The sequence below is a fragment of the Capricornis sumatraensis genome, chromosome 4 (genome assembly GCF_032405125.1).
Source record: "Capricornis sumatraensis isolate serow.1 chromosome 4, serow.2, whole genome shotgun sequence".
NCBI lineage: Eukaryota > Metazoa > Chordata > Mammalia > Artiodactyla > Bovidae > Capricornis > Capricornis sumatraensis.
This window is the reverse complement of record NC_091072.1, coordinates 105,646,747-105,673,421: the sequence shown is the minus strand read 5'-3', so window position 1 is coordinate 105,673,421 and position 26,675 is coordinate 105,646,747.

Genomic DNA, 26,675 nt, shown 5'->3' with positions numbered 1-26,675 from the left:
AGTATATTGCAAATATCTTCAAACAGACTTTTATAATCCAGCTTTTCTAGTCATTTCAGCAGGAGGTTGGTTTGATACAAGCTCAATCATCATAGCCAGAAGCAGACTCTTTCTATTCTCTCTCTAACTCCCTGCTGTCAGGCTTTCGTCCTAACACTGAAATATTGAAATATTAAAACATTGAAATATTCCTGTCCAGGTCACTAGTGACCTCTTTTTTTAAAAAATCAAATTCAGTGGTCAATGTTTAATTCTCATTTCCTATGGATTCACAGCAACATTTGAACTACGAAGATATATATTAAACTTTCTACTTGACTTTTCCAATTAAAAATTTAATAGGCACCTCAAATTTAATGTGTCTGGTTATAAACCCTTGATCTCCCCATTTTGATTCTCCCTCAGTAAATGACAACTTTATGCAGAACTCTAATTGCACCAGCAAAATACTTCGCAGTCACCTCTAACTCCTCTCCAGGGGATTTGTTTCACTTGGAAGACCATCTGATGTCTGTAGCATGGCCTATGGCCAGAATGATCTGTGCTCTCTCTACTTCCTGGCTTCATCTCCTGCTGCCTCCTCCTTCCTCACTTTACTCCAGTTTCTGCTGGTCTCCTTGCTACTCCTTAAACACTCAGGGAAGTTTCTCTCTTTGGGACCTTGCACCTGATGTTCCCTCAGTTTGGACATTTGTCTCCCAGGTATATACAAGGTCTTGGTTGAAACATCATTCCTCACAAAAGCTTTACCTGATTGCTCCCTACACTAGTAGGTCTTCCAACACTCTCTATCCCTTTACCTTGTATGGCTTTTCTTCTTTGCTCTGATCACTATGCAAAAAAAAATCATATATTTATTTTTTGTGTGTTTTGTCTTCTTTGCTAGAATGGAAAGTCTATTCCAGCAGGAATGTTATCTGTTTTGTTACTGCCTTATTCTCAGTGCCTGCCACACAACTGCAGAAATATTGCATTCCTGTTTCACAGGTTAGGAGTGGGAGAAACCCGTAGGTTAGCAATCTGACTCAGGACACAGAGCTGGTGAATGGAAGAGCCAGGAAGGAACCTGGCAGCCTGACTCCAGAGTCTGTGCTCTTGCCGCCTACACTGTACTCTCTCTAATGGAGTTGGTTTTTGTTAACAACCTGGGCCCTGTGGATCCCTAAAACTTTTACTTTCAGGATTTGTGCCTAAACCTAAAACACACACACACACACACAAACACACAATAGTCATCTGGCGTGTTCCAAATCCTCCAGAATCTTGATTGTTTTCTAAGAAGATGAGAATTGAAGAGAAAGAATTCTTATCCTTAGTGGGATATTGGGCTTATTTCTAACCACCACTATTTCCAGTATCAGACCAAAGGAAGAAAAAGATCCAAGAGGAAAGGAGGAGGAAGGAAAGGAAGAGGGAGGTAGGGAGAGGGAGGGGAGACAGAGGCCGTGCAGCCTCAAGCAGGTTCACGTTTTACTTCTTTTCACGTCATACCAAACTCATACCGCAGCTTAACCCCACAACTGATGAATGTTCTTTTTATTGATTCTGATTCAACTCAAGGAGAGGGAGGAGGAGGGAAGGAAGTAATAAAATCTTCCTAGAAGCCAACACACTCGTGCCCTTGTAATAGATGACACTGGTAGAATAGAGGAAAGAAAGTCAAAAGAGGATGAGTCCCTGGCTAGAGAACAGAAGAGCCATGTGATGGGAGAATTTTGTTAGAAAGGATCCGAGAACAAGCAGAGGACGGATGGCTCCAGGTAGGCTAATCAAACCTGTCTGCCAGTGTTTAAGCTATGAATGGGGATGGCAAAAGCCCAGCCACCAATGAATAAAAGAGTTTAATAGAGGTTAACTATCTATTCTGGTTATGTGTTTAAGATTGATAAGCTCTTACAGAAATGATGCAAATTCTAGTTCGAGAGCAACAAAGACATCTGATTTGTATTTACATGTGCTTTTATTTCTAAATGTCTGCTCTGAAAAGGTTCAAGGAATTTTGAGGCCACTTGTTTTATAAATGGACAATTATCTAAATGTTAGGTAATTTATTTACATACGAAGCTAAACTCTGCTTCACTACGACTTTTCTGACTAATCCCGTTTTTGCTTTGCTGAGCTGCACTGGCAAACTGTTAATTTCCCCGAATATCAGTTCCTTAGGTATCTGAAGACAGTTTTTATATTCCCCTATGGATCTCCTTTGTTATGTTCTCTATACTCTTCTTTGGTTTAACGTCTTTGGTTTAACCATCACTCTAGATAAAATCCAAGTCCATATACCAATCATTATCGGCTAGATATTTGGATCAGGTCCTCATCTTGTTTAGATCTCAACTTCAACACGTATAAACCTGAATAGAATCACTCCGTACCCCCCAGACAAACTCTTCCCCCGACCCTCCCATCTGCCACGGAGTCATCTTTGCCTCTATTGTTTCTCTACCCACGTTCCCAAATGAAATCAATCACCATGTCTTTGTGAATATTTTCCCATTTGTTCCTTTCCTCCCATTTCCTGCCTTGGCTGGAATCCATGCCATAATTATCTCTCCCTTGGACTTCTAATTGGTCTTCTCACCTCCAACTGCCCTTTCTTCCAATTCATCTAACATAGTCCAGTTAAGTTAGCATTTTTACTCAAAATCTCCAGTGCTTTCTCATGGCCATTAAATAAAATTCAAATCCCTTAACCCAGTATTAAAGTAATCCACACGGTGGTCTGACTCTATGGGATTTGTCTTAATCAGATCTCTATATCAACAACAAAAGCAAACACAATAATAATAATAGTTAAAATCTATTCACTGTTTCGGAACCCTTAGATGTCTTGTATAGCTCATGCCTTCTAAAACTATGCTGTCCGATATGGTAGCTCAATGGGTAAAGAATCCGCCTGCAATGCAGAAGACCCTGGTTCAATTCTTGAGTAGGGATGATCCCTGGAAAAGGGATAGGCTACCCACTTTGGTATTCTTGGGCTTCCCTGGTGGCTCTGACAGTAAAGAATCCACCTGCAATGCAGGAGTCCTGGGTTCGATTCCTGGGTTGGGAAGATCCCCTGGAGGAGGGCATGGCAACCCACATAGTATTTTTGCCTGGAGATGCCCATGGACAAAGGAGCCTGGTGGGCTACAGTCCATGGGGTTGCAAAGAGTTAGACACAACAGAGTGACTAAGCACACACATGACAGCCACCATCCATATGTGGCTTTTAAGTACTTGAAATTAGGCTAGTCTGAATTAAGATTTGTGTTAAGTGTAAAATATACACTGGATTCTGAACAATTCACATGCAAAAGAATGTATTTAGATAGGAGTTTATATCATTAATTTTGTATTGACACTATTTTTATATAATAAGTTAAATGATACATTTTAAAATTTACTTTCATCTGTACCTTTACATTTTTATGGTGTAGATGTTGAGAAATTCAAAATTTAATGTCTGGCTTGAGTTGTGGCTCACAGTATGTTTCTATTGAATAGTTTTGCTTTAGCATGACAAATATGTATGCCCAGAGACCGAAAGAAAATGAAAAGGAAAAAACCAATATAGAAATAAAAGAATGATGAGATTTGGGGAAGGGTTTATGTATTTTTTAAATGGTCTTTTACCATTTTAATTTTTATAATAAAATCTATGATTAATTAACTTTAGAAATTATCATATTCCTCCATTTCTACATGAAGACTTCCTCAGGAATCTCATCCTTGAATAATTTCTCCCTCTTTGGATTTTTTACATATATGATCTGAAACCTGCTATACATAGGACCATCTAGGTTGCACTTTAAAAAAATACCAGCTGCTCAAGCCAAGTGAATCAAAATATCTGGGCATAGGGTCTGTTATCAATATTTCGTAAAAGCCACATTAAGAACCACAGACCTGTAACAACAGCTCATACTTGTGGCACTTATTAGATGTTCTCTCTTTAGTACAATAAGCACCATGCATGGTCTACCTGTTTGTTTGTTTGTTTGTTTGTTTGTTTATCTCCTTCACTAAACTTCAGGTATGCATCTTTGCATCCTCTATGCTTTAGGTTTCAAGCACCGTAAATCCTTCATAAGTGTTATTAAATAACTGCTGGAAAGTTAAAAAGGATTTCCATAAATGAAATCATTGTAGATAAATTGAATGAATTCTATGTGTCAATTACTGAATTAGACACTTAATACCTCATTTATTCCTCACCGTGATCCTATGATGTGGATGCTATTATTAGCCCCATTTTACTAATGAGAAAATGGGTGCTCAGGAAATCAAAGAAAGCAGCTGGGACACCCCACTAATGAGTGACAGAGTCAGGATCTGAACATTGATAGAATGATTACAAAGCACCGACCATTCATCACTATAATCCTGAAAAATCAGCAGATATTATTGCTCTCTGTGCTGGGTATTACCATCATACAGCCTGGTCAGAAGGGTAGGAGAGTGATAGAACAACACAGGAAAGTTGCTAAGTCGTGTTTGACTCTTTGTGACCCCATAGAATGTAGCCCTCCAGGCTCCTTGGTCCATGGAATTCTCCAGGCAAGAATACTGGAGTAGTTGCCATTCCCTTCTCCAGGGGATCTTACTGACCCAGGGACTGAATCTGAGTCCCCTGCATCGCAGGCAGATTCTTTACTACTGAGCTCACATGCATTGTGTAAGGTCCTGTGCATAAAGAGTGCCTGATGCCTAGTAGACACCATGGATGTTGAGACCCTCACTGAGTTCATGAATGTCTGAATCATAAGACACAGTTCTCTGCTGAAAGGTATTCTGCTGAGGAAAACAGTTAAGGAATTGGACAACTACAGCACAATCCAATTTGTGCTGCCTATAAGTCGCTACAGTCGTGTCCAACTCTGTGTGACCCCATAGACGGCAGCCCACCAGGCTCCCCTGTCCCTGGGATTCTCCAGGCAAGAACACTGGAGGGGGTTACCATTTCCTTCTCCAATGCATGAAAGCGAAAAGTGAGAGTGAAATCGCTCAGTTGTGTCCGACTCTTAGCGACCCCATAGACTGTAGCCTACCAGGATCCTCCGTCCATGGGATTTTCCAGGCAAGAGTACTGGAGTGGGGTGCCATTGCCTTCTCCGCCGATTTGTGCTAAGAAAGAGAAATCCAGGAGGGAGGGTGACCTGAGAACACAATAAGCCACCTAATTGAAGACTCTCTTGGAGGGAAAAGGCCACAGCCTCAAATCTCTTGCCCAGAAAGTGATGGGTTAAGGAATGCTTTGGATCCTTTTTGCTTAAATTTTCCAGGATCCAGGAGTGTATCTCTACCTATTTGTAATTAGCACTGCCAGTAGGACGCCTGTGATACATCATGGACTGTGATGCCTTCCACACAGGAGCTCAAGGAAGCCGGAGCATTGCTCTCAGTTTCACCCTGCCTTCCCTGTGTGCATTTAGTGGTTGCAAATTCCTACCTAATGTCCCTTCTAAATAGCTTTCTGGTTTGTCTGCTGAGATGTCCAGCTTCACTGCTATCACAGTAGTTTGATTTACATAGTACTGGATGACTGCGTTGGCCTCCAAATGGGTCTCCTTTCTCCGTCTTATCTTTTCCTTTCATCCCTGCAATCAGAGATCTTACTGAGGAGCAAAGCTAAGCGCAGTGTTCCTGTCTCAAAATCTTGAGTGGTTCTGCATCACATACAGAGATAAAATCCAGCTCCTTATTGACACACCCTTCAGGTTTCTGCTTGAATCGCCTCTTTTTAAGCTGCCCCTCTTCAAGCCTGTGTTTGGGGACGTACTGAATTGGAATTGCTTACATATCTTGAATCGTGTCGTGGTGGGTGATGTTTCCAAGCTTAACAGAGGCTTCTCCTTCATTCCGAGTTCTGCATTTCCCCCCTCCACCTTCCCCTCTTCCCTGCATTGCCTCCTGCTTCTTCAAATCTCAGCTAGGTGTTAGTTCCTTGACAAGCCTTCCCTGCTTGCCAAGTTGGGTAGGGGATAAATTGTCCAGAATAGCAGTTATTCTACTACATCATGGTTATTTTCCCAATTAAGTCTGAGGATCCTGTGCTAAAGAGAACTTGGTGTCTTTTCAGTGTCTATTTCTAATGTTTAGTCCAGCTCCTGTCACTTAGTAGAAACTCAGTATATATATATTTATATATTGGGCTTCCCTGGTGGTGCAGAGGTTAAAGCGTCTGCCTGCAATGTGGGAGACCTGGGTTCAATCCCTGGGTTGGGAAGATCCCCTGGAGAAGGAAATGGCAACCCACTCCAGTGTTCTTGCCTGGAGAATCCCATGGACGGAGGAGCTTGGTGGGCTACAGTCCATGGGTCACAAAGAGTTGGATACGACTGAGCGATTTCACTTTCACTTTCACTTTAGAAAGGCAGTCAGCCCCAAACACATACCCGCTCTCCTCGAGAGAGTGTGAGAAACTGATTAGAGAGTCTACCTAAGAAAACTTTACCTGCGTTAGCAGTTGGATGCAAGTTTTAAACGGAGGTCTGTTGGTGTCCCAGTGGATGAGTGACAACTATGTAATATTTATATAATCAGTACTAACTGAATAGATTAGAGAAAATGAGCTTGGAATGAAAAAGCCCTTCTCTGGCCAGTCTAGTCAACGTAAAACTGTCCAAACCATCCCTAACTGGCCACCTGGAAATACCTAGTCTTTCAAAGGATGAATTGGCTACCAAAACTGAATTTGCCATCATCAGTGAGAGTAGTTTTTTTTTAATCCTCTGTTCCAATGACAAGAATATAAAAGTACACAATTCTCTGTACAAATGACAAGAAGATAAAAGTCTGAATGTGATATGAAGTTCATATCTTTTTCTGCATTACATTTTAATTAGAAAGAATGCTAAGTTAATTATGCAAATTTTTTGTGTAAGAACTGCTACTATTATCAGTAAAACTACAACACTGAAATAAAATTATAGAAAAGGAAATATCACACTTTTGTTTCTAAAGAATTTGCATTAAGCTCAGAAAGAGCAAATAATGAAGAATGAAAGAAGTCTTTGTTATTCTGTAGTTTCTATGATCTGCCAAAATGTCAAATAATCCATTTAATCAATCAGAAAATTAAAAAATGTGACAAGCCTCAAGGTAGTTTGAGATTACAGCTGTGCAAAGTACTTCAACTGTAGCATGAATCTATGTCACAATAACAATTATTTAATGGCTTGTTTTTCTACAACTTTGTTGATGCAAAAACACAATTTAGGTTTCAAATTAATTGTGGCTTCTCTCCTATTTGAATCTTGTGTACTTGATTGGCGGCTGTTTACACATATCTGTCCAACTTGTGCTCTAATGAGCCTCACTTTCATAGGGAAACCTCATCTATTAGAAAGAAACCACTATGTTTTAGCCCCAAATTTAATTATAATTTTCAAATCTTTCTTACAATGTGATACAACCAAGCTTTGGAAGGGATATGAGAGTTTTTAAAGGAAACATGAAATACTCTGATAACCCAGGAAGGGGAAGTCACTCATTCAATTATTCAACAAATGTTGAGTTCCTTCTTCTAAAGTAGACCCTCTGGGTAAGTGCTTGAGGAAAACAGGAGCAAGACCAGAAACAGTTCTTTCTTTCACAGAGCCTAAGTTATATTTCTAAAAGGTCTTGTAGGTCTTCATAGAATTGTTCAACTTCAGCTTTTTCAGCGTTACTGGTTAGGGCATAGACTTGGATTACCGTGATACTGAATGGTTTGCCTTGGAAATGAACAGAGATCATTCTGTCATTTTTGAGATTGCATCCAAGTACTGCATTTTGGACTCTTTTGTTGACTATGATGGCTATTCCATTTCTTCTAAGGGATTCTTGCCTTCAGTAGTAGATATAATGGTCATCTGAGTTAAGTTCACTCATTTCAGTCCATCTTAGTTCACTGATTCCTAGAATGTCGATATTCACTCTTACCATCTCCTGTTTGACCACTTCCAATTTGCCTTGATTCATGGACCTAACATTCCAGGTTCCTATGCAATACTGCTCTTTACAGCATTGGACCTTGCCTCTATCACCAGTCCCATCCACAACTGGGTGTTGCTTTTGCTTTGTCTTCATCCGTTCATTCTTTCTGGAGTTATTTCTCCACTGATCTCCAGTAGCATTCAGCACCTACAGACCGGGGGAATTAATCTTTTAGTGTTCTATCTTTTTGCCTTTTCTTACTGTTCATGGGGTTCTCAAGGCAAGAATACTGAAGTGGTTTGCCATTCCCTTCTCCAGTGAACCACATTCTGTCAGGCCTCTCCACCATGACCCACCTGTCTTGGGTGGCCCCACACGGCATGTCTTAGTTTCATTGAGTTAGACAAGCTGTGGTCTGTTTGATCAGATAGACCTGTTGTCTGTGATTGTGATTTCAGTCTGTCTGCCCTTTGATGCCCTCTCTTGGCCTACCGTCTTACTTGGGTTTCTCTTATCTTGTCAAGGCTATGGTTTTTCCAGTAGTCATGTATGGATAGGAGAGTTGGACTGTGAAGAAAGCTGAGCACCGAAGAATTGATGCTTTTGAACTGTGGTGTTGGAAAAGACTCTTGAGAGTCCCTTGGACTGCAAGGAGATCCAACCAGTCCATCCTTAAGGAGATCAGTCCTGGGTGTTCATTGGAAGGACTGATGTTGAAGCTGAAACTCCAATATTTTGGCCACCTGATGTGAAGAGCTGACTAATTTGAAAGGACCTTGATGTTGGGAAAGATTTAAGGTAGGAAGAGAAGGGGACGACAGAGGATGAGATGGTTGGATGGCATCACTGACTCAATGGACATGAGTTTGGGTTAACTCTGGGAGGTGGTGATGGACAGGGAGGCCTGGAGTGCTGCAGTTCATGGGGTCTCAAAGAGTTGGACACAACTGAGCGACTGAACTGAACTGACTGAAGTTATATTTAGGAATAGAAACACTAATTAAGTATACAATGAATAGTTAATTACAAACTAAATCAAGATTCCTAAAGAAAGACCCTCACTGCTATGAAGATAGGTACAGATGAACCAGATCTAGCCTGTGAAGCTGAGAGGTGGCATATGGCAGGAGGAGAGTGTGAAGGTTGAGTAGACATCCCTTCCAGAAAGACGAGGCAGAGTGGTTAATTGGAGAGCCTTCCAGACAGAGGAGGACTTGAGTGTAAAGAGGTGGGAATGATAAACATGTTTAAAGGTTGACAGTCATGAAGGAGAATGGATTGCAGAGAGCAATGGGGACAAGGAGGTAGATAGTGACCAGATCCTGTAGTTTCTTGGAAGGCATGGTGATGACTTTGGCCTTTTTTCTAACAGCTTTGGAAAACACTAAAATTATTTTAAGAAGGAGATGAAGTTGAAGTGTCAGTTTTGAATCTGAAGAGCTATGTCTGGCTGTGCTATGAGACTGGAGACCCCAAGAGGGTTCAGAACAGATCAGAAATGACAAACTGCAGGCTCTTGTGGGTCTTTCTGCCATTTGATCTTGAATCATGGCAGTGGAGTCAGAGAAAAGTGGATGGATTGAATAGATAAAAACAGATTTAACTTGAAATTAGAAATGGGTTGGGGGAGGGATAAATTAGGAGTTTGGGATTAGCAGATACAAACACATTAGTAAGTCAAACCTATTCTTTTTCTAGTATGGATGTGAGAGTTGGATTGATACTTTCAAACTGTGGTGCTGAAGAAGACTTGAGAGTCCCTTGGTCTGGCAGAAGATCAAACCAGTCAATCCTAGAGGAAATCACCCCTGAATATACTTTGGAGGACTGGTGCTGAAGCTGAACCTCTAATACTTTGGCCCCTGATGTGAAGAGTTGACTCACTGGAAAAGATCCTGATGCTGGGAAATATTGAGGGCAGGAGGAGAAAGGGGAGGCAGAGGATGAGATAGTTAGAAACATCACTGACTCAATGAACAGGAGTTTGAGCAAACTCTGGAAATAGTAAAGAATAGAGGAGGCTGGCATGCTGCAGTCCATGGGGTTGCCAAGAACTGGGCATGACTTATAGACTCAACAACTGTATAGCACAGGAAACTATATAGCACAGGAATATTACAAGATGTCCAATGTCTTGTAATAAGCTGTAATGGAAAAGAATATGAAAGAGACAATGTACAGAAATATACATATATGTGTATATGTATATTCAGTTTATATATAGATGTCACTGAATCACTTTCCTGTATACCAAAAACTAACACAACATTGCAAATCAACTGTATTTCAATTTAAAAAAAGAAAATGGGGTAAGAACTATACCAAGAACTATGCCTGGATTTCTATACATGCAATGGATATAATTCACATAAAGAATTGGACAAGAAATGGATAAAATTCACCTGTAGAGGAGGCCCAGGTTTAGGGTAGAAGATGTTTAATTTGTTTTAAACATGTTGCAAATGATATACCTTTGAAACATCCTAGTGAAGATGTCTAGATAGATAGGTTAGGAGATAACTAGAAGGTAGTTATTTATATGAATTTGGAGCTCAGAACAGAGACAGACAACAAAATTATGAAATTAGAGACCTAAAGAGGCTTACCCAGGGAGAGAAGAGGAAAGAAGGAAAAGACCCAGGCCCAAATTTTGAGTAACTTCATATTAAATATTAAAAAGCCAACAAAAGAAATGGAGCCATAATCATAGAGATTAAAAGGAAAGCAGGAAATTGTTGTGTCATAGATGTCAACAGAGGAGAATATATATAAATGTTTTAAAGGTTCAGATCAACAGATTAGATCGCTATGAAGAAGTCAGTAAAGTACGAGCTAAAATAAGCCCGTTAGTTTCAGCTACATGGAGGTTATTGGTGACTTTAACAAGAGCTGTTTATGGATATGAGCCATGGATTATAAGCAAATTGTAGTGAACTAGTGAACTGAAAGTAAGTAGGAGTTAGGAAAAAAGAGATGGTGATTATAATCATAATAATATTGGCTTATGCTTGTCAGAGGCCTGGTGTGCTGCAGTCTACAGGGTCGCAAAGAGTCAGACATGACTTGGCAACTGAACAACAACAAATATTCCTGGTGCTACTTTCAAATTCAATTTTTTTTCTTCTGGCTGTGCTTCCACAGCATGTGGGACCTTTAGTTCCCCAACCACAGACTGAATCTGAGCCCCCTGCAATGGAAGCTTGGAGTCTTAACCTCTGGACCACCAGGGAAGTCCTTCAGGCACTATTTTATTTCATAACTTACAACAATCCTATAAGAAGCACCCTATGGTTTTAATTATTCCTCCATAGAGAGGTTAAGTAACTTGTCCAAGGTCACACACAATGACAATTCTCTGAAAACTTTTGTACATGAAAGAGATTTATTGAGGAAAGTAGCTGGAGAGATTGACTTTAAAAACAGCTTAGACAGAAGCCCCTGGTTTGTTTCTGCTTTGGCAGGAAAACATATTTTTATCCTGTCAAAGAAATGGAGATACGGCTCCCATTTTACACCCTTCTGGAGAATGGAGGTGCATGTCCCAAACATGGGTCAGTAGATACTGAACCCTGCTTAGCTAGCCAAAGAGGAGCAGAATGGAAAATGCTTTGTATAAACAGTTATCATCCTTAGACTAAGAATTCCTTTTATATCTGTGTGACAGTAGAAGGAATGGCTAGACATTTAAAAAAGATTTTATTGGCATATAGTCGCTTTACAATGTTGTATTAGTTTCTACCCTACAGCAAAGTGAATCCGGTATATGTATGCACATATCCCCTCTTTCGGATTTCCTTTGCATTTAGGTCACCATGGACACAGCTGAGCGACTTCACTTTCACTTTCCACTTTCATGCATTGGAGAAGGAAATGGCAACCCACTCCAGTGTTCTTGCCTGGAGAATCCCAGGGACGGGGGAGCCTAGTGGGCTGCTGTCTATGAGATCATACAGAGTAGGACACAACTGAAGCGACTTAGCAGCAGCAGCAGCAGCAGAGCACTGAGAAGAGTTCCATGAGCTATACAGTAGGTTCTCATTAGGTATCTATTTTATACATAGTATCGATGGATGGTGTGGAAAGCAGAGACTGGGAGAGTTTTTTAGGGTTTTCAGAAAGTTGTGGCTTCCACCTCTGAAACCAGGATTAAATGTCAAGTCTCTAAGACAACTTTTCTTATTGCCAAAGGGAGCCTTCCATACATCCACTGAACCCCAGGCATCGCTTTTCATAACCCTTATTCTACCCTGACCACTGGTTCTGTCTATATCTTCCACTGCCACTAATCCCCACTGTGGATTGTGCCTGCCTTGCTCTTGGCATCACCTCATCCCCTGACACAGGGCTTGGCACATGAACCAGTGAATGAACTTAACATCACCAAGTTAAATTTCAAGTGAAATTAAATTTTTGCCATTTTGTGTCAATTTCCAACCCGATAACCCTCTAGACACTACATCTCCAAAGTCCTATATTTCACTGAAGCATTTCTGTTTACGTATCACTTGAGCCTCAAAACCACCTGAAGTAAGGATGGAAATTATCCCAGATGACAGATGAGGAACTTGGGTCAAGAGAACAAGTGACCTTCACATGCTCATGCATCTAGCCGGGGGCAGAGTTGAGCCCTCCCACTGTAATCCTACTGCCATCATCAGACAATGCACTCTTCAAAGACAGAAAGCTTCTCATGGTTGCAAAAGGATGGCTGAGTCATTCTAAAATATCTGCTCCACCACTCACCTTCATTCTTGATGTCACCTGCCCTAGTAGAATTAAGATTTGGACCTGCTTCCCTGGTAGCACAGTTGAGAAAGAATCCACCTGCAATGCAGGAGACCCTGGTTCAATTCCTGGGTCAGGATGATCCCCTGGAGAAGTGAAAAACTACCCATTCCAGTATTCTGGCCTGGAGAATTCCACGGACAGAGGAGCCTGGCAGGCTACAGCCCATGGGGTTGCAAAGAGCAGGACATGACTGAGAGACTTTCACTTTTACTTTCCTCAACTGTACTGTTTACACAAAGAAGTGGAGGAAGGTCTGGAAAGCCTCCCCAGTGACCCAGTGACTTCCCTCAGAGGTAGCAGGATGCTTAACTGCTCAGATACTCAGAGACATTTTGCCTCTGTAAGGCCACTTCTGCCTTTTCTAGCATTATTCTGACCGTTAGCCAGAATTATGGGGAAATGTTGGCAACAATATACAGAAAACAGCAGCTGGGGTGGCAGGGGGTGTGGAGTGACTGAGGGTCACAATTCCTCTTTCCTGGACAGGTTCACTCATTAGAAGAAATGAGAAAGGGTGTGTGTGTGTGTGTGTGCGCACACGCATAGGGAGGGTGGGACTGGCCCACTCCAATCTCAAACCTCCAAGGAGAAGTAGGAATAAGGGATCCTATGTACTGTGCTTAGTTGCTCAGGCATGTCTAACTCTTTGCAACCCCATGGACTGTAGCTCTCCAGGCTCTCTGCCCATGGGGATTCTTCAGGCAAGAATACTGCAGTGGGTTGCCATGCCCTCCTCCAGAGGATCTTCCCAACCCAGAGATCAAACCCAGGTCTCTCCTGCATTGTAGGTGGATTCTTTTCTGTCTGAACCACCAGGGAAGCCCTAGTATCACCATATACAAGACATAGCAGGGGCGGGGTTGGAGCTGAGACACAATATCTCAACAGCTGGCACACCTGGTATGAGTCATGTCCGGAGTTAGTAGGATGGACACTAGGGATGTAATGAGAATATGTGAAAAGCAGCTGGTGAATCACTATCTCTCAACCCCTTAGTTTCTAAATTTGAAAAGAAAAAAAAAAGAAAAAAGGACAATAACTTCCTGGTGAGATGCCCAGAGGATTAATCAAAATGATGTATGTACATAACATGGCCTGGAACAGGCTGGTGGTGGATTATTGTTTTGTTTTGTTTTTACTTTCTGAGCATCTTGGAGGGGGAAGACATTGTGGAAATGGAGTGAGAGGGAATGAGGCTTTGAATATCTGAAGAAAAGCTTATTTTCTAGACTCGAGAGGGCATAGCTGTTGATAGACATGGCGGGGAGGGGGGCTTGGTTTTAAGGATTTGGTTTTAATAAAACTGAGGGAAATATTTATTGAAATTATTTCCTACAATCTAAATAAGATGAGGGACTTCCCTGATAGCTCAGTTGGTAAAGAATACACTTGCAATACAGGAGATCCCAGTTTGATTCCTGGGTTGGGAAGATCCCCTAGAGAAGGGATAGTTTAGCCACTCCAGTATTCTTGGGCTTCCTTTGAAGCTCAGCTGGTAAAGAATCCACCTGCAATGCAGGAAACCTGGGTTTGATCCCTGGGTTGGGAAGATCCCCTGGAGAAGGGAAAGGCTACCCACTCCAGTATTCTGGCCTGGAGAATTCCATGGACTATACAGTCCATGGGGCTGCAAAGAGTCGGACACATGGGGCCATAACCAAGAAATAGATATTTAAAGTAAAAATGAAATTTTAAAAATCATGAGTTTCATTTGCACAGAGTCTGGTTTCTTTCAGGGGGGCTTCATAGCTTTCTGCCCTTGAATTGAAGATAAATTTGTGCTCCTAAAACAAATGAATATGCCCACAGTACACATATAGCTTACATGGCTATGGTGAATGACATTCTAGTCCCCTTTGGAGGTTTCCTATCAATTTGAGCTATTTATTTTACTGGGGCACCTAGGTAAATTTCTTGAGAAATATTAATGCCAGCAGTAAATAGTAGTGGATTCTCCATAGAAAGTTTGGAATTTCAGACTTCCTGTATTTAGAGGAGACACCTGGGTTAAGACACATACTCTTACACTAGTGCTTTTTATCAGGACACGGTGGCCTATGTAAGACATCAATTGATTCATCTCTCAAGATCATTCTGGAAGTGAACAGAATTCTGTTAATTATTCTTTTTTTTCACTGATGTTAAGCAGCATTTGATCTTTATCTCTGGCATTTTTTTGTAACAGTTCAATCCATGAGTAAGATAAGAACACCCTATCTGACAAGAGATCTGATAAAGGCATATACATGTGAGAAAAAAATACAGGACCAATTTTGAGAATTTTAAAGGAAAGGTAAAATAAAATTCCACGTTTTTTTGTTAGCGAACATTTCTTTAGAAAGAAATGGAAGATTATGTGTTTTTATATGTGAGATAAATGTCTTATAAGTTTTATCAGAGTATGAGCTGGTTTGAATAGTGATTCCCAAAGTGTCCAAATGACAATTTTGTGGTGGCTCAGAGAAGCACAAAAGACCAGTTATCTAATTGTTTTACTTATATTCAAAGAAATGCAACAAATGCTACTCATTTCTTGGTTGTTTTGTAATTGTATGAAATTCAGAAAGATAAATGTGAAGGGGCCAGATTGTGCAAGAGAGAGTGAGATAAAAGACTTTAGAACAAGTTAACACAGCCAGTAGAACAGGTAGTTCAACTTAAAAGTTATATCCTCCTTGCCATAAATACCACCAATCTCTTAAGACATCAAAAGATACTCCGGTGGACATTTTGACATTAATTTTAATGAGGAACAGGGAGACACTGATAGTTCGGAGGTAGCATGGTGTACTCTAATTCCTGTGAGCTGACTCACTGTTTCCACACTTTTTCAGGTGCTGACCTGAGCCCCTCAGTCCCAGCCATTCTTCCAACTTAACAGGATGGTCTTGGAACTTCACTGCCTGCCACACTTAATAGAGGAATTGGAAAATATAATTTCTGACTTCTTTCCATCTCTAAAGTAATTTCTTTTTTTTTCAATCTAGAATCAAATTTCAAAACATAAATTTCAAATGGCACATGTTGATATTCTCAGGTGGAATCAATCAAATGAACCGAGAGAGCAAGGGAATCTAGTGAACATGGTAAAAATCAGTGTGATGCTACTCAAAAAAGGCAGACAAAAATTTTTCTTACATTTTTCCTCTTCTTGGAGTGTGGATTGGTACAACATGCCTGGAAAGCAATTTGGACATAAAGAGCCATAAAAACACCCACTAACTTGTGACTCAGTAATTCCACAACTCAGAACTTTTCCTAGGGAAGAATTTGGATTATATTTGATGGACAAAATGCACATCATGCTATTACTTATAAGAAGGGAAACTGGAAAAGAAAAGGTTTTTGTCTTATGAGAAGACAACGCTTAAAGCATGGTTAATTCAAATGATGAGAAATCCAAAGATTCTCTGCTGTTAGGATATGTATTGTCAGTATCTTGACACATACAGGCTAGGAAGCACCCAGTGAATATTACGTCAAACAAATATTTGAGCATCTACTATGTACAGATGTGATTCTAGACTCTGAAAATAAGCCAGTAAATAAAACAGACAGATACATCCCCTGGATTCCCGAAGCTGATGTTCTGTGAGGAAAGGCAATCAATCAATCATTTTTTGAAAAATCAGATAAATATGTAGTATACTAGATAATGAAAAGTGTTATGCATGCAGAAAACTGAATCTAGGTAAGGTGCTGGGAGGGCTTCCCACATGGCTTGGTAGGTAAAGAATCTGCCTAAAGTGCAGGAAACACAGGAAACAAGGGTTCAGTCTTCAGGTTCCGAAGATCCCCTGGAGGAGGGCATGGCAACCCACTCCAGTATTCTCTCCTGGAGAATCCCATGGACAGGGGAGCCTGGTGGGCTACTTTATAGGGTCGCAAAGAGTTGGACATGACTGAAGCGATTGAGCACTCACAGCATGCAAGGTGCTGGGAGTATGAAAGAGGAGGGGAATTATTATTATTTTATTGAGGTAGAGTTCATTTATAATGTTTCAGTTTCAGTTGTACAGCAAGTAGTTATTATTTTATAGAGAATAGTCACGTGGCAGATTTCACTGTAAGAAGGAGCCTTTTGAGCAGAGACTTGAGACAATGAGAGAGTAAGACCTGTAGATTTTCAGGAAGAGTATTCTGGGTGGTGGGGGGCGGGAGTGGCAATTTCAAAGGCTCTCCAGTAGAAGTGTAACTAGTATATTCAGGGAATAAGACCAAATTCACAAGCCTGGACTGGTTGAATGAGGGGGCAGGAGATGAGATCAGAAAGAGGGGACAAATGCCTGGTGAGGTGCTGAGGGTTATTAGAAGCACTTCAAACAATTCAGCAAGCAATTAAGTCATCAGTATTTATTGAGCCCTCTTTGTGTAACCTGATTTTGGATGACCAGTTAGTTGCTTATATCTTCCCAGTTAAAACATACTCCCAGAATATTTTTATATCTTTTGTCTAGGAAGCTTATTTCGTCATGCCTCATTAAACATATGAAAGAAAAAAGAGTAATGGAATGAAAGAATGAAACTCCAGGGCGGCTAGTATTATTACCTAAAATCAACCAATATATTCTACATTCATCTTGATAAGGACTAAAGGCGAAAATAAGTGTGAGGAGGTCTGGCATTAGCAGATTGTCACATGTCTAGGGGTCTGTTTCATGGAAGGTAGTGAAGAGAGGAGACATCCAATAGTGTCTGAATGATTTCTTCAAACCCCCATTTCACTCCACCCTCTGCCCACCAGTGTTTCAAATCCAAGGACAGTCTATAAGTACAAGGTATGGGCCAACTCTTTCTGGAGTAGCTATCTTTGGAAGATCTGGTTCCAAGAATGGTTTAGGGATGGAAGACCTGAAGCTCATGACCACGAGGGTTGTGTTATTTGGTGCTCACTGAGTTCCTGGGCTCTGTTCTTCTGCGTAGATCTCATTCTGATCTGGAACTGATGATGAACCCTCAGCCATGCCTGACATCAGATTGAGTGACTTAAAGGTCATAAAGGTAGGCAGATGAGAGTACAGGACATTAAAAGCCCATTCTTACTCAAGCAAAGACAACTCAGAGTACTTGCCTACTTGGCAAGGTTCAAATTGTGACTAAAACGATAAGGTTTTACTATTTGAAACATAACTTTGGAGTTTCTGGGACCATCCAAAGAATGAGAGAAAAATTCTGCACTCCTTACTTCACCAAATAGGAAGCCTCATAATTCCACAGCATCATTTTGGGACTTGAACGTATTGGACAATGTGTAGCTTTTCTTAAGCTGCCCAAACCCAGATTTCACAGATATTACCCTCCATTTATTAACATAATATTAGTGAAAATTCTGATGAAGTGAAATTTCTGATAAGGATGTGGGAAGGAAACAAAGTGAGAAGGGTTGCTCTGGCCCATAGTCACACTCTCATGCTTTGCTGAAACACAATTTTGCTCATTCACTTGTTGAGTGAAACTACTTTTAATTACAGCATTTTGTTCCACTGGCCAACAAATTCATAGGCATTTACGTAGGAATATACCATGGGATTTATTGCCAATAAATCACTCTGAAAGGCTGGTGTCTAGTGACATATTCAGTATCCAGAGTGGTTGGGGGATGTTGAGCCCTTCTTGAAGGCAACCACTTTTGCACAAGTTGCCTCATGGTTATAGCAAGTATTAGAGTTTAAAGACAACCATACAAAAATAAAAGAAGGGAAAGGTTGGGCAAACACATGGCTATCCTTGAAATCACAGGCATGCTGACATCATAGACTTGTCCTGTCCCACATGGGTAAGAGCTGATTACAGTCTACTGAGATTCAGCAGTAATTAATTAATCTAAGTAAGTGTGTCCATTAAGATCTACTACCTGTATCTAATGGCACTTGTGAAGATATTTAGAAGTAAATATGTGTTCCAGGATTGAATACTTCATACAAAATTTTCAAGAACTACTTTACTTGAGCTTTTCATAAATTCCTTGATAAATTAATTTTTAAGTCCCTGACTCTTGCCCATGGAAATTTGGCTGATGTCGTAAATCCTGACATAGGTCTTATCCCTGATCCTAGGGAATTTTCCTTGCTCTGAATCCCCAGAGTGATTTTGTATATGTCATTTGTTACATTTTATCTTGAATGTTCTAGATGGCCTTCTTAACCATACAATTGACTTCTTATGGTGATATGGCTCTTTACTTTTTTATTTCCTTCCACTACCATTTTCTTCCATCCTTCCTTTCCCATTAAGTATTCCACTAATATCCTGATGGTTCAGATGGTAAAGAATCTGCCTGCAATGCAGGAGACCTGGGTTCAATTCCTGGGTCAGGAAGATCCCTGGAGAAGGGAATAGCAACGCACTCCAGTATTCTTGCCTGAAGAATCCCATAGACAGAGGAGCCTGGCGGGCTACAGTCTGTGGGGTCGCAAAGAGTCAGACATGACTGAGTGATATCTGAGCACTTGATATCTGATATCTGATATCTTGATATCTGAATACTCACTAAGGATTGAGGATATTAGTAGGATCTGGATACATAGGGGTGAGAATGAGGTTTAAAGGATGAGGTTTCAATTATAATAAAAGAACTCTGGATACAACTATGGTGTCACAGATTTTTCATTATACTCTATTTTTTTATAGCAATACACTTGGACTGTAATTTTTTAATGTTTCAGCATTTGTGTATTTGTGAAGTCCTTTTCCTTATCCACAATTATCTTATAGGCTTTAGTGATAAAGTCAGTTGTAATTTTTATATGTTTAAAACTTAAACTACATCAGTGTTACAACTAAATTGACCAGTCTCCCCAAAGACATTGGTATGCAAATGTTGGGAGGGTAGCTACCAGCGGTTTCTTGGTAGCAGGAGTGGATAGTTTCTAAGGAAAGGCATCATTTATCTTTCTGGAGCAGTCCAGACATTTCAGAGTCATAGGCTACAATCTCATTGTGCAGAGGAAATGGAGAGACAAAAGATAACAAAAATAAGCTTTATTGGAATTCTCATTGGAAAAAAAAACCAGAAAACCAGTAAAATGAGTAGAGGTCAATAGTCAGTATTAAAACAGTCAAGCAAAAATAAATATACAGAAAACAGTAGAAGTAAAATAGGTCAATCATTTTTAAAGCAGTTCAAGGGAAAAAAGCTATTGATCCAACCGAGGGATTTCAGTCACACATAGGAAGTAAGCAACTAAACATTATTTTGTTTTAAAGTGTGGTTTTTTTTTTTTTTTTGTATTTTATTAGGCATTCTATTTTTTCACTCTCAAAAGGGCTAGTTTTCCACTGAAGGGAGTGGGGAGAAATGGGAACAGAAGAGGGAAGAGACAGGACAGGGAAAAAGCAATATTCATGAACTTTTTTTAACATGCTAAATGCTTTGTTAGGTATGTCTAACACTCACTTAATCCTCACAATATCCGCCCAAGATGTATTTCTTCTCCTCATTTTAAAGATAAAGAGGCTCACATGCCTTAAACAACTTGCCCCAGGTCCCCAAATTAAAGTGGCAGAGAGATTAGAACCCAGTTCTCCAAAGCCCCCCATTTTCTCTGACACCCAGACTTTCTCAACTACACTACACTTGTAAAGCTGAAACAACTCTCAGTGGCTCCATGGATTTGAGAAGGTGTAGACTGAGCCCACCCAATGTCTACCTTTTTAGGAGCTTGGGAGTAGAGCAATCTGGACCACGTTTCCAAGAGGGCAAGTCTGATTGGACTGTTTCTTCTTTGTTTCGGAAGAAAGGTCACAAGAGGAGGAAAGAGGCTTAGGAACACTAAATGCAGCCTCAGGATGGGTGGGCTACCAATAGTTTCTAGAGAATTTTCATTAAGAGACAATAGAGAAAAATGTATGATAAACAGAAAGGTGCAAACCCAAATGAGCATGTAAATCAATGTTTACAGAGATGAATCAACTCTTGTAACCTAGATTCCTTAGCTCTCAAAATCCCAGGATAAAGAAGCTCAAAGAAACACCAAGAATGTAGCAAAGTTATACGCCCAATCATTTCTCCAGCATGTTCATAGCTCCATAGGCTAACGTTTTCTATACTGATGGCCCCTTCTTAGTTGATGATTTTTCACAATGTATTTCATGGCTTCCATCCCTACATGAGACTTTATTACTATCACATAGGAATAAAAAGCCATAAAGCACTAGAGTGAATTTATCTTGGTCGGATGTAAAACTTATTTTCTTCACATGACTTCACAACCATTGCAAAGCTAACCAATCATTTCATGCTACATTAAGGAACATTTTAAGCTACGCATAAGTGACAGGAAGCACACTTAAACAGTGACATCACAAATCAACAAGATTTTATCCTTCAGCCACATGCTTAGCTACAAGGACCAGGAAACAAGACCAGAAGACACTCAGCAACACTCAACCACTGAATGCACCAAAAACAAAGGACATTGGGGACAATTCCTGGAGAAAAGCTCATCACTTGGACATTGAACTTGGAAACACATGAGGAAAGACAGAAGACAGACAAATCACTGATACAAACTGAAACCAGGGTGGGTTATTTCAAGCCTCTGGCCTCAACGTTTTCCCTAGGAAGCATTCTTTCATGCTCACTGCCAGCTTTTAGGCTTTTCAGGTTGGAGCAGGTGGGGAGGGGGACCTTAACACCTGCTTGCACTAAGTCAGCATTAAGCCTTCTACACCTAAATAACAAAAAAGAAAGAAAGAAGGAAAAAAACTACAGCATGCTAAGCAACCACAAGTGCTAACTGCTCATCTACACACCTTCATGAAGGCTGACACTACCCACCTCCCCCTTCCACAGAAGCATATATCTGACTATGCCAGAAAAGTACCGTGCGCTAATCCCATGTGGTAAGTAACTCTGTCCAGAGCCTGAGAACTTTCTTTATGTTGCATTAGAGTGACCTTCCTCTTGGCATTATTAATACTCTTAAAAGTGGTCACACTGAAACCCAGTTCTCTGGGACCACTGAAAACTCAATGCCTTTAGTTCCCATGGGTTTTCTGGTCTTTGAAAAATAAACCTGGCATGCCTGTTTACCAGTTCGTGAAACAGCATCCCAGTCTATTATGCCCTGCCCTCTGCTTTGTGGAAAATATTGTATTATTCAAATTCAAATAAAAGGAACAAGAACTTGAGTTTCTCATTAGGAGCAAGAGCTAGGCAAACTCCACTGAAAGGTTAGGAGAATGAAATCTTGCTTTATGTGACTGACAGGAAGGAGACTGGAAATAGTTAAGTGAAAGGAAGTGCAGACATAAATTCAATTATCATGCATGAAACATGCAAATGATTTAAGCACTGTATCTGAAACTCTAGTTTATATTCATTAATCTCAGGTTGCACTTTTGAAGGAGAAAGACATGCTAATTGGGTCCAGATTAATGCACTCCCAAACCTCTCCAATTTGTTTTTAGGTGAGGGTTAAATGAGATGGATTAAAATAAACACAGCTGCTCCTCTGCCTCCACTTCCCACCCCCCACTCCACCTCGACCTCCACCCCCAGCTGCCTCACCTCCCTAGCCTCACTCCAAACCCAGCTGCCTGACCTCCACACTCCTCTTTAGGAATTCAAAAACCCAAACACTTTCCTTCTGAAGATTCATTGGAAGAACACCCTTGTCTCTTAGTCTTTTCCATACTATCCCTTTTCCCATAAGCCACTAAATTTCAGAAAGAGAATCAATCACATATTTAGTCCTGGGGGTTCCTAACCAAAGCAGCAAGGTGTGCCCAGATGGGCAAGCAGCCTTGCGTGTCCATAGACAGCGGTTCTTTCTACATGCTCGGGTCTTAGTCCTTGGACCAGGGAGTACTGAATGGAGGTTTCAAAAGCCTCCTGGCACCTGTATGTTTGAGGCCAGAGTTGCAGCAAGCGGCCTGGGTGACCATGTGACTCATTATTTATGTGGGGAACTACGGAAACGAGAGCGTACTTGGGCTTTGGGGTTGCTACTCCTCCTCTGTGACTCCCTTGGCCAGCAGACACTGGCCTAAAGCAGGAGACACTAGAAGATTCTTTGGAAAAGATCCCAAATTTTCCCTCTCCCTCCTCCCCAGCAAGATTATCCTTTGAAGCAGAACATTATTTACTTCAGATACGAGTGTGGGACATCAAGAAATAACATGTTTTAGGGAGAATGTTATCTTGTGAACAATGGCAGTTTTGAAAATAGTAAAAAAAAAAAAATTTTTTTTGGACCTGATCTTTAGGAAAACAGAACAAAGGACAAAGAACTATGGGCTGCTGCCGGGAACAGACACAAGCACAAAGGTGGATGGAAGGGTTCCTCCCTGAAAGAGCAGCCCATCAAGGAGTTAAACCAGGCACCAAAAAAAAAAAAAGGGAGAGAGACCTTCAAACTAATTTCACACTGAAAGTGATGTTTAATTTGAATCAAGCTCTTCCCAAAGGGAAAAGGTTAGTCTCATCACTGGGCTCATAGCCTCTTCCCCGCTTCTCCTTCTGTATGAATTGAAAATTCAGATTGACCATTCATCATGATGTGACATGTTCTTTTTTTCTTGGTCCAAAAATCGAATAAAAGCCTCGGACCACATCTGAGAACCCGTTGGCTGGCCAATCCTCCCCACCTACGTGCGCAACAGAGAGAAGACGAGTACAAGGGCACATATACTCACAGAGACGGATTACCGGACATGCACTCACACAGATACACACAGCTATTAACAGTTGCAGGCTCAGCAGCCCCAGTGGACTGCTGCCTATTTGCAAATGTAAAAGTAGTCACAGTAAATAACAACAAGGACGAGACGGATAGCAAATCTGTCAACAGCCTGACAAATGCTCTGAGTGCTCTTGAATTGGGCAGGACACTTAGGATAGTCATCGCTCCTAAAAGAGAAAAGGATTATACGCTACCCAAACCCTAAGTACAAGCTAAAGATATTCACCTCATGAAACCATTCCTCAACTAGCCCCTTGGCACTTGCTGGAATTATTCGCAGCACGAGCTCCACTTTCTCATTTTCTGCTGACTCCATGTGGGTAATTCCTTCCTCATGATTAAAAGTGAGCTTGGCAGATCCTTCAAAGCATGGTTTGAGGTGTGGTGGGGCTCCGAGTGCCTCCTTTGTCTAAGGCAGGTTGCTAATAATGCATCAGTGCATGGACAGGCAGGCCAGGGGAATATTCAGGCACCTAAAATAATTTTTAAAGGTAAACTTTAGAGCTATCTTTATATAAACATGTTTTTATAATAAAACATGCAGCTGACAGATGAAATGAACTGTTTACCTTAGAAAAGAATAGGTAGGCTTTTCTCTTCCCAGTAATCACTCCGGCCTTTCTGAATGTCATCCTGAAGCGATCCTGCCTCCTTCGACTTATCCAACATCTGAGGCTGCGAGATAACCCTGGTAGCACTGGCCTCCTTCTCTGGCCCCTTCATTATTAGCCTCCTGGTGGGTGAGATAGAATACAGTGAATGTAATAATCGTACTTCACACAACAGGCTCTCTCTCTCTTTTAAATGGAAAATCCCCTTATTACAAAACAAGGGGTGTTCTTTTTCTTCTACCTTTAAGTAGGACTGCCACATTCATTACTTTTTACAAAAACGCAGCTGCTTTTTAAGCTACAGATAAATAGAATCTGCTAGGCGGTAATTCGACGCAGTCTGAATGCATTATTTTCTAAGACGCTTTGGCGAGGGGCTTTTTATTATAAACTGGAATGAACAAGGAAAGTCCCTTTCTCTTCTAATTATGAATGTGTTTTGTTCCCTACTATTAACCTACAATGTCAGATTGATCTTCTTCCTTTTCTGCCGCCAGTTTGATAAATCAACTTTTTTTTTTTTATGGAAAATTAGAGGGCTGATGATTAAGTCTTCATGGACTCCAATGACAAAAATAAAAATAGCACAAGAGAGAAATGAATGCAAATGCTGTGACCATAAATAAAGACAATGAAGTGGCCCTCTGATGTCCAAGGTAACGAGTCCTCTTTGGGCACTGAGAGTTAAGCTGAAAGGGATTTACTTGTCAATTTCATTTTCATTAACTTAATTTTAGTAAAAGTAAGGCTTTCTAGGCATTTTCATAAAGTTGACCTTATATTTATTCACCTAAAAAGAGAGAAGGTAGAAGAAAGATTGAATAAAACAGTACCATTTCTATACTGAGTGCCCAGACCTCTGGTGTTTGTTGTGTCCTTGCTCATAAAGTATAATTGTCAGTAATTTTACCAGTTCTCCCTTCACTTCCGGAAGCAATGCAAAGAGGAATTAAAACAGAAAAGGAAACACTGTGATAAAGGGTATTCAATTTGAGTTTCTGCTGGCCTCACTCTAAATCCAAAGATAAACACAGAAAAAGAGTGAGCTCCTAATAATATCAAAAGATGATCTAGAAACTCTATTAGCCTAGGTGTTGGTTTAATTTTGATCTCAATGTTGATATTTCTGACTATAATATTAGAGTAGGCCATGGTGGTTATGCTCCTATGTCTATATGGATATATTGCCTTGCCTAGGAGAAGAAATCCCACAGGGCATCAGTGGGGTTCCAATTAAGTAATAATAAGTATTGCTGAATCTCAACAATAAGAGATTGCCTCTATATCACAAAAGGACAGATAGGGGCCCACCACTCAGTCTACAGATTTAAAGCCGATGCTGTCATTTCTCTTCCTTCAGCAGTAATGGAAGGATGAACTGTGTGCAGCGGATCATTTCAGAACAATCTATTCTTGTTTGTTTATATTACTTTGAGTTTATTTGCAATAAAGGTAATAGTGGGACTCAGAGGGTCCTTGTGCAAAACAGAAAGGGTTTCATGAAAGAACTCTATACTGGGATCACGTGCATATTCCAGAGACCTCAGAAGGAGAGAGGGATCTTGAAATTTTATTTCCGTCTAAGCCTTTACTGCCTTTCCTGTGTAGTTCTGTTTGAAATTTTTTCAAGAGGGTTATTTATCTCAAGTGAGATGCAGATCAAAATTTCAGAACACCCACTCTAGGAAGAAATAGATTTGCTGTGAATAGTAGTGACAGAGCTTTGAGATTCCACCACTGGGCTTAGATTTGAATTAGTTTTCTGTCTGATATGCCGAGGACACAGGCAGCCCCATCAGGTCGCTGGCCTTGGCATCAGAGAGCAGACAGAGCTGAGGCAACACAAACCCAGTTCGCCCAGAATAAATAGCCAAGCCCCTTCACCAGGAGACAAACAGAAGTATATCAGGCATCCCTTAAGAGTGAAATCTAATCCTTATGCATCGATATCTTCATTGAGCTAAGGCCACAATAACAAGCCTACTTTGGTAATCAAGAATGCATATTTTTATAATATGGAAATGGGAAGCAGACAGAAAAAGAAAAAGGATCCTAGTTGTATATGTGAAGGAATTTAGTTTTCTAGATATCCTGGTTTAGAAATATTACATTTGCAGAAGTAGGTTTTACCAGATTACTCACAAAAATACTTTTCAACTTCTATGTTCTGCATCCATTCTTTCATCCTGGTTAATCATTAATCAGATGAAAGACAGATTAGACAGGGCTGAATGTGAGCTTGTGAGGACGGCATAGAATCACCATATTCTGCAGTATTATTCAAGGTAATAAACATTACTTTATGTGGCAATAATATAAGCCACTAGCCAGAATGCTTGGTCTTTATTAAGCTTCCAAAATAAGGCTATATGTAGCTCTACTGAAAGCAACTCTATGAGGGTGCAAGGAAGAACAGTGTCTTGCTGAAGACACAGTGGGATAGAGTGCTTTACCGTTTTGGCCTGATTTCATTCTTTCTTTGAGAAAAGAATAGGAGAAGGAAAAGCAAAGAAGCAAGGAGGTAGTGGAGGAGAAGAAAAAAGAGGAGAAAATGTCAAAAACTCGCTGAGTTAGGTAAATGAATTACTTCTTTCCTTTCCATATAAAAATAATTGTCTACATACATTACCCCTGCCACTTACAAGAAAACTCAGTTTTAAGCATTTTAAATCTCACTTTCAGCCCCTGT